Here is a 12,966-nt window from a genome sequence, read left to right on the forward strand (position 1 = left end):
CAGCGTTATGAACCACCAACTTATAAAGCATGTTTTTACTAAGCAGATGCCCTTCCAGCCGCAACCCATCTCTGGAAAACATCCGCACACACTCATTTACACTCATGCACAACAGACAATTTAGCCTACCCAATTCACCTGTACCGCATGAATACAAATTCAAGTGGAATAAACTTCAAGAACTTAAGTTTTCATAAAAAAAACTCAAGAATTTTGTTGTTTCAGCTAATTTTAAATAAGTAGATTAAACAAATGGCAAACAAATTTTTTGAGTGTAGGCATAAAAGACAAATGGCTAGCTTTGGACGATTATATACTCTAAATACAAATTTTGCCACTGATTTTGAGCAAATTATTTATAGATATCCTTACAACTAACATTTAAACAGCTTTATTTAAATTTCACAGGGTCTTTAAAACTTCAAAAGTCTGCATATTTCAAAGTCAAATATTACATGGTGCAAAACGCCCCCTCTGCTGACAGGGTTTCTGTTTGTTTCTTCACAGCTCTCGCTCTCTCTCATCAGAGTCGAAAGCCACAGAAGGTCTCAGAGACATGCAGGCAAATACTTACTTTTGGTCTGTTTCCAGCTTTAGAGCTTGTTCCCACGTAAAGCCCCTGGGAGAGAGCGAGAAAGTATGACTGGGAAACGTTGAGGGGAGCCCTGTGACGTCCCTTAAAGACGCATGTTTAAAGACTTCCCAGCAGTGAGTAAAAACACAGTGGCTGCTTTCCCCTCAGGCCTTGAGTACTGCTTGCTTTACAAGATTTAACTACATGAACCCTGTCAGAGCCTCTGACTCTCATTCCCACTGACTGTCATCCACAAGTCATGTGTTTATTAGTTATTTCAGTATGTTATTCATGTTATCTCAGCTGAAATAGTTTATTAAACAGTCTAAACTGGTGTTGAATGGTATCTTGGGTCTAGTTTACGTGGTATTAACATTTGGTCAGTTGGATCACAAGGAGACATTCTCATTAAACCTGGTTTGTAATCCATCCCTTTTATCCTGATTTCTTTTAAGGGGAGGTGCATTCTGATAGCACCAAAGTAACCCAAGCCACTCTTAAACAAGCCTGGAGGAGCACTTAAAGCTGGTTTGCTGGTCTTTGTTGGTTTAAGAAACTGAAGCCTGAGACACAGCAAGCTGACGTCAAAGGACTATTAGTGATGAAAACTCACTGTGTTGTCATTTCGCGTCAGCTGCATCTGGTCCCGTCTTTATGTATGTTTCCATACCCAGCAGTCTGTATAGTCATTCCACTAAGGGAAACTGAAACTGTAAACAAAGCAGTGTTTATGTTCTATTTTTACAGCATTTCTTACTCACTGCAGAGGGATTTTGATCTGATAATCCATATCATTTGCAAAAATTGTATATTTTCTGTTCTTGCACTGGGCAGCATAGTGGCTCAGTAGTTAGCACTGGCACCTCACAACAAGAAGGTTGCTGATTTGAGTCCCCGCTGTGAGGAGTTTGCATGCTTTGCTCCGGTTTCCCCCACAGTCGAAAGACATGCGCTATAGATGACATTGGCCTTAATGTGTGTGAATGTGAGAGAGCATGGGTGTTTTCCAGTACTGGGTTGTGGCTGGAAGTACATTCACTGAGTAAAACATACGCTGGAATAGATTATGGTTCATTCCGCTGTTTCAACCCCTGATAAATAAGAGACTAAGTAGAAGGAAAATGAATGAATGAATGTTCTTGCACTCATAGCTGAACAGCCAATGTGTGCTCTCTGTCACACTAGCCTGATGCTCATCGATGGCCTGATACTGTCCAGTGGCCAACTGTCAACTTATTGTGTCACGGCCTTGAAAAGCTTCCAAAACTCATCTAAAACCAACAGACCAGCACGCACTATAAAAGAAATGATTAAACATGCTGAAAAATACTGCTTCGTTTTGCAGTTAACAGGAGTATATTTAACACTGAAACTACCAGAAATATACTAATTAATTACAAGAATGATCGTTCCCATACACTACTGGATTTTTAAGAAAATTATTCTGTCCATCAAGGCAGCATTTATTAAATGTAAATATATATTTTTTTAAATAGTTAAATATTTATTAAAATACCTGCTTTCTTATTGTAGTTTCAAATGAAATTATTACTCCAGTCATTATTGCTTTTATTACTATTACCATTAAAAATATTAATAATATTAAAAATAATAACTATAATAATAATAATAATAATAATAATAATAATAATAATAATAATAATAATAATAATAACTAATATTAGAGTCATTTCTAAAGGATCATGTGACTGAAGACTGGAGTGATGAAGCAGAAAAATCATCTTTAAAATCACTGGAATAAGTGTTTAAATTAAATTAAAAACTACTTTTGAGCAGTTATTTTATAGTGCAATAACATTTCACAATTTTACAATTTGTACTGTATTTTTGATTAAATAAATGCAGCCGTGGTGAGCAGGAGAAGCTTATTTTAAAACATGTTTAAAATCTTACTGACCCCAAACTTTTGACCAGTATGTAATACTGTACCAAATTGATTTGTTGTCATTTCATATTTACATTTGAGACTTCTATTGAGATTTTAAAATTAAACCATGTCTGTCATCATATTTTACATGATGTCTTTACCCCCAAAATACCACTTCTTTTGTTATATAGCGTATAATTGTGTACGAGTTACTAGACCGCCTTGAGGGTGTGGACCTTACTAAATTAATTTTTTGAAAGACATTTCTAAAGTTTTTTGATATCAGAAAGTAATGTTTCGTTAGCAGAAAGTTGCTAGGCAACAGAGGCACACATTTTTAAAGGCACAGGAAAAAATAGCAGATGCCGAAATGCATAGTTTTAATATATTAAAAATGCTAGAATTAAATATACACACATTTAGGAAATGGCAGGATTCTATAGATGTAATGGTTTTATTTTAACAAGGCTATTAAATTACTAAATGTAAAAATGGACAAAATGAGTAGTGTTAAACCGAAGTTCCCTGATTTAGGTTTTTTTTGTCCTATTATCCCAGCATGACCATATGAGAACTGCATTACATCAGTAAACAGACCAGCTTTGCCAGGCTATGGGATGAACTAAGATCTGTTAACAAGATTAAGCTGTTTACATCCTATTAAAGATGGTTTCTTAGCCTATGGTCAAGTTGTTGTTAAGTGATCAAATCATGTTTGGAAATTCTGTCAAACCTGTTTAAACTAAAACTGAAAATGTATTATTATTATTATTATTATTATTATTATTATTATTATTATTGTTGTTGTTATTATTATTTTAAGCCACAGCCATATTGCCCTGCAGCCCAAGATCGGTACTCACTGAAGCTAAGCAGGATCAGTACCTGAATCGGAGACCACATGGGAAAACCAGGTTGCTGTTGGAAGTGGTGTTGGTGAAGCCAGCAGGGGGTTCTCAACCTGTGGTCTGTGTCCTAATGCCCAAGTAAAGTGAAGGGGACACTATACTGCCTGTAAGCGCCGTCTTTCGAATGAGACATTAAGCCGAGGTCCTTACTCTCTGTGGTCCTTAAAAATCCCATGGCACTTCTCATAAAGAGAAGGGGTGTAACCCCAGTGTCTTGACCCTTAACCGGTAGAGCCTCCCAATCATCCCCATCCACCAAATTGGCACACACATTACATTGCATTATTTTTTATTTCAGAACAGGTTGGGAGACCAACTAATACCAGCTAATTAATATTGGTTAATGATATTTTCAGAGGTGCTGGGACAATATACCGCTCTGTTCGGGAATTGTCATTACACAGTTTTAAGCATCGCAGAAAGAAATTTATTCAAAGAACATACAATGTTTATTTGGGAGGAGAATGTTGGGGAGTGTCGAATAAACTGTCAAAGTTAATGACATGGAAAAAGAGTTTGTGCTTGTCTGTTTTCTTGTTTGTGCCTCAAGAGTGTGTTGCAACACTCTGCAAAGTTTGAGCTCTTGCCAGAAAAATCTAGGAGCAAATACAACTAGTGCTTATTTACATTCCTTGATTCTACAACCAGAGTCGATAACTGACCCAGTTTTTTAATCCGTCCAATTTAAAGAAAATAAAAAGTCTCTTAGACACATACACACATGCAGAGGCAGGTATAAAGTAGCTAGCCAAGGAGGAATCAAAGCTAAAGCTGGAAAATAGCCTTGGGATCTGATGACTGGGATGGGAAACAGGTGGTGAGTGGAGGCCGTAGAATGGGGTGCTTTATATTCGGTAAAGATACTATAAAGAGATATGGTTGGAATCTGTGCTGTTTTTACTCTTGTCCTAATATGTAACAGGTTGCTGCCACAAAGTCAGCATGCAACTTCTTGTTTCTGTGTCATTTCTTCTTCTTTTTTTTTAAATGTTTTTATTCGTCTCAAGCCCTCATTTGTACAATTTTAGGACAAATCTCACCCATTTTTGCATCACATGTCTATATGGACACAAAGAATTATTATAAAACAGTTTTTCCCAAATAAATATTACACGTTGAACTCCAGAAACATTCAAATCCTGTATTGCTTGAAAAGACGGAGATGCTTATTTTACACCCAGCCATAAAACACTCATGTATCATTGATTCACCTTCCTTGCTCTGCTAAACATAATTTGGGAAATATATATATATATATATATATATATATATATATATATATATATATATATACAGTTGAAGTCAGAATTATTAGTCCCCCTGAATTATTAGACCCCCTGTTTATTTGTCTCCCAATTTCTGTTTAATGGAGAGAAGAATTTTTTAACAGATTTTTAATCATAATAGTTTTAATAACTCATTTCTAATAACTGATTTATTTTCCCTTTGCCATGATGACAGTAAATAATATTTGACTAGATATTTTTCAAGATACTTCTATACAGCTTAAAGTGACATTTAAAAGCTTAACTGAATTAATTAGGTTAAGGTTAGGGTAATTAGGCAAGTTATTGTATAATAATGGTTTGTTCTTTAGACTATTGAAAATAAAATAGCTTAAAGGGGCTAATAATTTTTTTCTTCAAATGGTGTTTAATAAATTAATAACTGCTTAAATTCTAGTTGAAATAAAACAAATAAGACTGAAAAAAATATTATCAGACATACTGTGAAAGTTTCCCTGCTCTGTTAAACATAATTTGGGAAATATCCTAAAAAAAAAAAAATAATAAAATAAAATGGGGGGCTAATAAATCTGACTTCAACTGTATATAATAATAATAATAATAATAATAATAATAATAATAATAATAATAATAATAATAATAATTAAATAATAAAATCAATTATTATTATTATTATTATTATTATTATTATTATTATTATTTGTATTATTATCATCATCATCTAATTGTACAGTATTTGTGAAGTTGATCAAAGTCAAAATTGACCCAGCTTTGCATATAAAAAGTCCTAAAATCTAAAATCATCCTAGGACATCTAAGTAAAAGCAGTTAAAACTTCCTTTAGAAGTTTTTAAACTCCCAAATGTCCTAAATGTTTCAGAGTCAGGTAACCAATACAGCTGTTCATTCAAATGCACTTATATGTTAGGGTTATGGTGCTGTACTCGTATAGAAGCTGCAGACAGGCTGTGCACTATTGAAATAACAGGCACTGGATTTTACCAACTAGCTCTTAAACTTTAAACTCTTTCTGACAGCCTCACACAGGCCGACCATTGTCAAGGCTCCTGTAGCCAGAATACTATTGCCAGCTGCTGTCTTTATGGATCAGACCAAAGAAAAACACTGCACAATCATCGCTCTCAATCTGATGATCTTTAGGTCATCTTTTCTACCTCAACGATTCTTGTAATGCTTCAAACTTTTCCGAAAACTTTTCTGAAAATTATCATTCTCTCAATGTCTTCACAGAGAAGTAGGTCTACAGTGTAAACGGCATGAAGGTTCAGCTCTTTGAAGATGGTTAAAATTGCTGTGTTTGTTACCGCTCCCTTCAATCCTCCGACTGGAGTGGTTATCTACAGCATGCAGCTGTCCAACAAGCTGCTGGCTAAAAAGAAAAGAAAGCTCTCAATGGACATGAATTTAAAGTGCAGATCTGCTCTGATTGCACACGCTCATGTGAATACAAATACAGTCATGTATGACAACCTCACTATCAGTGGTGAAAGGACAAAACCTGCAATAAACCTGTATGACGTTTGTCCTTCTGTGGAACACAAAAGAAGCTATTTTGAAAAAAATTGTTCATTATTGGTCAAACTGGATGAATTCTACAGGAAGTCTACAAGATTTCAGTGAGACGTGTGTTGCATGTCTTGAAAGTTAAATCATCATGATGCAAAACCTTATCATACAGAAGAAAAAAGCTGTCCACTAAAGGTTGGGTTTAAAAAAACATGTAGTTTTGGTATAGATTTTCCAGTTTCACAAGGTCAGTCTGTTATTGTATTGATGTAGTGGCATTGATGTTACCTTTTCATACCCCTAAACAAGACGCTGAAGAGAACAAACTGTGATCGGTTGCTTTACTGTACGTCAGGGAGGTTGTTGTTTTTTTTTGGCCCATGAAACCTGCAATAGCATCTAGACCTCCAAACATAAGTATAAAAATCTCTCTACACATGAAAAATGCTATGATAGTGAATGAGATATTTTGTCAAAAAAATAATATATATATTATATATATATATAAAAGTCTTGTGTTCTGAATGAGAAGAAATTTCATATGGATTGAAATCACAAAAAAAAAACACCCATGTGTAAAGAATCTAAAACAATTAATAAAAATAAAATAATTTCATATTTTATGCTGTCTTGTGGGAGGGTTTTTCATTTATTCAACCCAACAGTCAACTTTATCAAATGAAATGAGTATAGATAACTCAAATTTTTCTGAAAGTTAATTCTACTCATTTGAAAAGAGTTTTGAACTCGTTGAAGGCAATGAGTTAATTAAATATATCATTACTTCAACTTAAATGGAGTAAGTTCACAGTGCTCATATAGATCAGGGTTTTTTTTAACTCAAAGGGTTTATAGCAATCGGTTTCCTCAAACAGTTTGAGTTGCCTTAACTTATTGGGTTTTATTCAGTTGGTTTGAATTCTCTTCATTTATCGGGCTTTACTGTGCTCAAATTACTTCATTTGCTCAAATGAATTAAGTTCACAGTACTCATTAGGGTTAGTTTCTGAACTTAAATGGTTTGTTGCAATCAGTTTCCACAAATGGTTTGATTTACCTTAACTTTTTGGGTTTTACAGGGTATTCCATTCAAAACATTTTTTACAAAAAAAAACAACCCACCAACTAAAATATTTCTTCAGATAAGGTCTTATATTTACTTCTGTAGGAGGCTGTGTATGTATTCTGTAGAACACAAAAGAAGACACTTTGAAGAATGTTTTGACAGCTTCCATCCATGTAAAAAAGTCAACAGGGATCAATATATCATGATTGGGCTGACAGGAATCAATCAAATCCATAAAATACTCTTGACATTTAAAACATGTTATCTTGTGTCAAACAGATGAACTAAAGGTTCATAAAAATGCTTATAATGAGTTACATTTTGGTGTCATCTATCTCTTATTGCAGTTTTTATATGATTATATAAATCATTATTCCAATTATAAATTTTGATGTAATTTAATCTTAATATGACTCTTTTTACAGTTAACCCATGTAATTCAAATTAATATTCCATCAAAAATATTGTTCAAAGTGAAAACCAACCCACCTGTCAAGAAGTACCCCATTTCATTGATATGGTATCATATTTATGTCTGTGGGAGGCTGTGAGCAATGCATTAACAGTCACTACTTCATGAATGACTAAAAAAACAGAAGTACAAATTTGACAAATATTCCTGACAAAGATCTGTAGTACTTACTCTCCTACAAGCCCTTGAACCATTCACAGATCTCGAAAGACACCCCCCCCCCCCACCCAACTCCTAAAAGAGATCCTCACACTTCTCCCTCTCCAAATTTTCCCTCCACTCACAAAGCTCTGTCCCGAGTTCATGGAAAGTTCCTCCACGCTGACACCACCGCTTCTGCCTGCCACATACACATACTCCAGTCTGATGGAAAAAAGAAGATACTAACTCCACAGATCAACACACACACACAGCCTAAAGCTTCTTCAACTCAGCTGCCAAAGAGCTCACACACACCGGCCAACCCAAACTCCAACACACCCTACAAAACTGATAATTTGAAACCAAACCCAAACAAACCGAGGCACTTGAGGCGAGCACACAAACAGAAGCAGGCTGAACTCCCTGTCCCGTGATCCGTTACAACCGGCTATCACCTTGCAGATAAGGTCTTACAGTAGAGGGATTGTCTTCCTCCCCCTTGATCCGTCCCGTCACAGCAGCCCCTTGCAATAACAAATAACAAACCCCCCATGCTGGCTCGCCACTTGCCCAAAGCGTCTAACAGGAGCGCAATAAAACCCTTTCATTTGCACACTAACCAAACACCCCCGCAGACGTGAATCAATCATTAACAGCGACCAGTTAAAGGTACTGGTGCAAGTAGTCCTGAGTACTTACTCTTTTTAGGATAGATTTTCAGCTGGTTCCTCATGGGGGGGAAAGCAGAAGGGAATCCCAAAGGAAATCAGAGTTCTGTCAATAGATCCAGCTTATGAGACGGCCAGTATCAGCTGTATGTTGGTCTGAATGTGAGGTTGGTAGTACGAAGCTCACGCTCGTGCTCTGTGTGCTGCTGTGACTGTGTGTATCTGACACGCTGCTGGAGTAAAGCCTCCTTCTGGCTTAATCACTGCTCCTCCCCTTAGATCGTAAGAGAAGCAAAGAGAGAGGGAGAAAGAGAGAGAGACAGCCTTGATAATCATTACTGAGACTATGAAGAAATCACAAGACTTCTTCTGACTAACCTTTAGTTTCAGTATTAGTGGCTACTTAAAGTTCAGTTTCAGTTTTCAACAGTATTAATGATTAACATAGACAGCTGAAAGCATTTATCATAAATGAATACTAAACAAAAGCAGGATGCAGGGAGTGTTTCAAATTCAAAAGGTAGAGAAGAGCAGGGCACAAAGTAACACTTTTTGGTTTTGACCAAATAATGGACTAAGTAATGGGGTTAGACAAACCATATTTTTTTTACCAACAACACACAAGCCTCTCCTACAAATGAGCCCTGAAAGTATAGTCGCTGGACTTATGGTTTCAGTGCAGTATTGGCCAAAGTGCCAGGAGTAAAAATGTTACTATTTACCAAATGTCCGGGAAAAGTTGTAACAGACACAGGGTTAGCTGTAACACATGCTTATAAAGTCAGATTTCACACAATTATTTTAAATCAAGTTTACTTTAAATAGTATATTTTCTCAGTACTTATTTCCATTTTTTTATTCTACATAGCACACAGTTTATTTATTTATCTATTGAATAAACATATTAAGGTTTATTTGCATTATTATACAGATGAGGCCTTAAGAAATTCTGTCTCAGGGACACATTGCTATGACTATTGCGGTTAGCCGCAGCACTCGGGGAAAATTCTATGAGCTTCGTTCTCAGTAGTGGCCAATTCTGAAGGCGGAGGACTCAATGCCGCGGGTGACTGTTTCTTCATGGAAGGTGGAGGTGTTTTCTACATGTTTTGTTCATATTTGATGAAATCTAATACAATGCTGCGACTGGGATAATTGTGTTTATTGTTTTGTTTCATTTTAGACACTATTACCGACTCGCCACAGCTAGGTCTCTAATATTACATTTTTCACTGTAGGCCTACATACAAAACTTTTCACAGAGCTCAGTTTTTGCATTTATTGCTCAGTTAATGGATTTATTTGCATTATTAGCAATAAAATATTTTCTTTCTATTAAAAACTTTTTTTTGTATAAAAAAGTTCTCAACATTACATTAAAATTTTAATTTGTCAGTTTAATTGGTGTCCAACAGTGTGTGGCTTATTTACACCACGTTAAACCTTACACTACATTACAACTAACCCCACTGTGGTGTGTTTTCCTCAAAACTGGCTTGCAGTCACTGTATGTTTTTACATCTTTCAAAATGGTTCCATCTTTTAGCCTAGAAGACGTTAATCACAACAATATAAGATTTTACGTACATACTTTCATAGATTTTTTTAAATAAAAAAATATAATGTATAATAAGAAATACAAATGCTGCACAAATGGTTTCTCCTGTGTTTCTCATCCAAATTTCACCAAACTTTTTCAATAATTGGCAGGTAGACGTCTGCCGAAGCTGTGGTAAAAAACCTCAAAGCATCCCATGGGTAATCCTGAGCAAATACCTTAAAACTCTGTTTAACATTTTACCCCACGGTACTTTGTGCCCCGAGCTCGGCTATTTCTAACTGGAACTGAAAACTCTTGAAATTTAGAATATAAATATAAAAGACTTGTAAAGATACGACTTTTGGGTTATTCGTGTAAAATATATGATGTTTCAGAATCCTACAAATCAATAATCGATTGTTTCCTTGTTCTCATGTAAATCCTGTGAGTGTAAAATCCCAGTGAAAAACAGAACAATAAGAATGAAACTGACTCTAGGCAGTTAGTGTAACATGTATATTGTGAAATTTGCTGCATATGTTTAAATTGAGGCAACAAACATATGTAAACTGCTGAATATAATGCATGTTTCATCACACAGCTCTTAATGTTAAAGCTCTGGAGTTAAAGAATGCAAATAAACTGTATAATGCTCATCTGTTTATGCAGAGGTTGAAATTATTTCCTGCATAATAACAAAACATAATAATTTCCTGTTTTCATACATTAAAAAAACACAATTCCACTCAACATACCTCTATTTTAGTATAATTAATGTTTAAGACACTTACACTACTTAGTATAGTTCAAAAAGGTCATAATGTAACACTGAATACCCCAAAACTTCAACAGATCCATGTTACAGAACTCTCAGTGAATAAACTAGTTCTGGTTGAGTGACAATTACCTCCAGCACATGTGAGAGACAGTATTCACTGACATTAACATTATAAAGCATCACAAAGCCTTTCTCAAACAGAATTTCCAATCACAGGCTAAAGAGCATGAGAGAGAAAAGACTCACATCAGTATTAAAAGATGTCTGTAATATGTCACTTAAATGCTTAAATCGAATAGTCCACGAAGTGACAAATCATCTAATCATGGTGTAGTTAACAAGGGAAGAGAACTATAGAGAGCAATAGAGGAACAGTCACAGTTGGGAATCCCTGTGACTGAAATAGTGCTGCTAATTATGTATTGAGGGGAAATGCTAAGCAGGCAGATGGAATGGTAGGTTTGGGGTGTCAGGCTTCGGGATGCCATCATTAAGAGACGGGGACGAGCCAAATGCAGACACAAGCATGTTATGAGAGCCGGGGAGCAGAGCTGAGCCACTTATCAGCCTCTTACTTACAGACGCCAGATGCCGACTGAGACTCCACCTCCTGCCCACCCTTTTACACCCTGCCTACCATTACGCATGCCATTTGAAAACAACTGAACGTTTTGACCTGCAAAGAGGAAGAAAAAAAAACATTTGAAACCGTCCACTTCCAGAGCAGTTTGAGTTCCTTTCTTCTGTTGAGCACAAAAGAAGATATGTTGAAGAATGTTGGAAACTGGTAGCCATTGACATCCATAGAATTTCGTTTTTATTGTCCCAGGGATGTCAATGGCATTCAGAATTGTTTTCGGCAATCTTCTTTTGTGTTCAAAAGTTGAGCAAATGTGGAATACATTTTAAGGGGAGTAAATGTGTATTTTTTGGGTGAATATAAATTTGATATAAGAAAGCATAACATTTGCCAAAGATACTTTAATGTTATGAAATGTTTTTTTGTGTTTAATTTTTTTTTATTATTAATATTAATTTACCATAAATGTGGAAGGAAATGCTTTGCACGTGTTTGTTAAACCTTGAGAATACATGAAAATATAACTTTCTTTAACTCTAACAGATCTAATTTATAAAATTATAATTGTTCTATAATTATAAACATGTTTGTAATTAAGCTACACAGAGTAAGCTTAACATTTAATTTAGGGTTTAATTTAGGTTTTTAATGAAATCTATTTTATGTTCCCCATATATGGATGCATGCATGGATTTTTTTTTATATTTACTACCATTTGTCTATCAAACTGGTGTATAACCATTGAATTAATAAAGCTTTAGCTTCAAGCTTAAACATTATTTTTACAATATTTACAATAAAACACTACATTTTTTATCTTTTTATTCAATAAGACACTATGCAGCAAATTATACATAAACATTATGAAAAATGATTTGGACTTTTTTAAACAGAATACAACCTGGTTAAATCAATATTTCGGCTATATAGTAAATGACCTATTTTTTAATTATAGGTAAGTAATTAAGTGAGAGCGCAAATAAGTAAAAAATAAATAAATACTATTATTATTAGTAGTAGCAGTATTATTATTATTTCAGTTTAGACTAAAATATTGGGATTTTTTAGTCTTAATTATTTAGAGTGAAACTGATTTTCATTGTTGAAGTTTGTCATAAAGGTCTTTAAATTTCCGCTGTATTTGACAATAGTATTTATACAATATAAACAAGAGATGCCCAAAATAGGGCCTGCAGGCCAAAGTTAGCCCATTGTAACCTTTGATTTGGCCCAGCATCCCATCTGAGAAGAGAGTGAGAAGAATGCAGAGGGTTAGGGCGAATGCCTTTAAAAGAGATTGCCATTTATAATTTGATTTAATGTAAACATTCAGTTTGCTTGTTTATATATTATTAAATAAATTAGTAAATTACCAATGGCAACTATATTTACTTTCGGCCTACTAGCCTCAATCAATTTTGGTATTTGGCCCTTCATAAGAAAAAGTTTGGGCACCCGTGCTATAAATATTTCTATAGTTTAATTGAAATAGTGAGAAACCTATGAAGTGACTCTCATAGCAATTTGTGTCCTAACTCTACAGCTCTACTTCCCAATCTGAAAAATATTATTAGAAC

The 12,966-nt window shown here is 34.9% G+C and overlaps 1 protein-coding gene across 2 annotated transcripts in view; it reads right to left on the reverse strand.

Annotated features, from left to right (window-relative positions):
- The window catches only part of sema4ba (sema domain, immunoglobulin domain (Ig), transmembrane domain (TM) and short cytoplasmic domain, (semaphorin) 4Ba), a 160,787-nt gene that overhangs the window by 119,481 nt on the left and 28,340 nt on the right, over positions 1–12,966 (reverse strand). Inside the window, exon 1 of one of the 2 annotated variants that reach the window (XM_021467698.3) lies at positions 8,523–8,715. The exons of the other annotated variant lie outside the window; for it this stretch is intronic. The gene's annotated coding sequence lies outside the window, so the exon portion shown is untranslated. Of the gene's footprint in view, positions 1–8,522; positions 8,716–12,966 lie in introns of those variants that run through there. 2 annotated transcript variants of the gene reach the window in all.

This window comes from Danio rerio, chromosome 18, assembly GCF_049306965.1.
Source record: "Danio rerio strain Tuebingen ecotype United States chromosome 18, GRCz12tu, whole genome shotgun sequence".
NCBI classification, from domain to species: domain Eukaryota; kingdom Metazoa; phylum Chordata; class Actinopteri; order Cypriniformes; family Danionidae; genus Danio; species Danio rerio.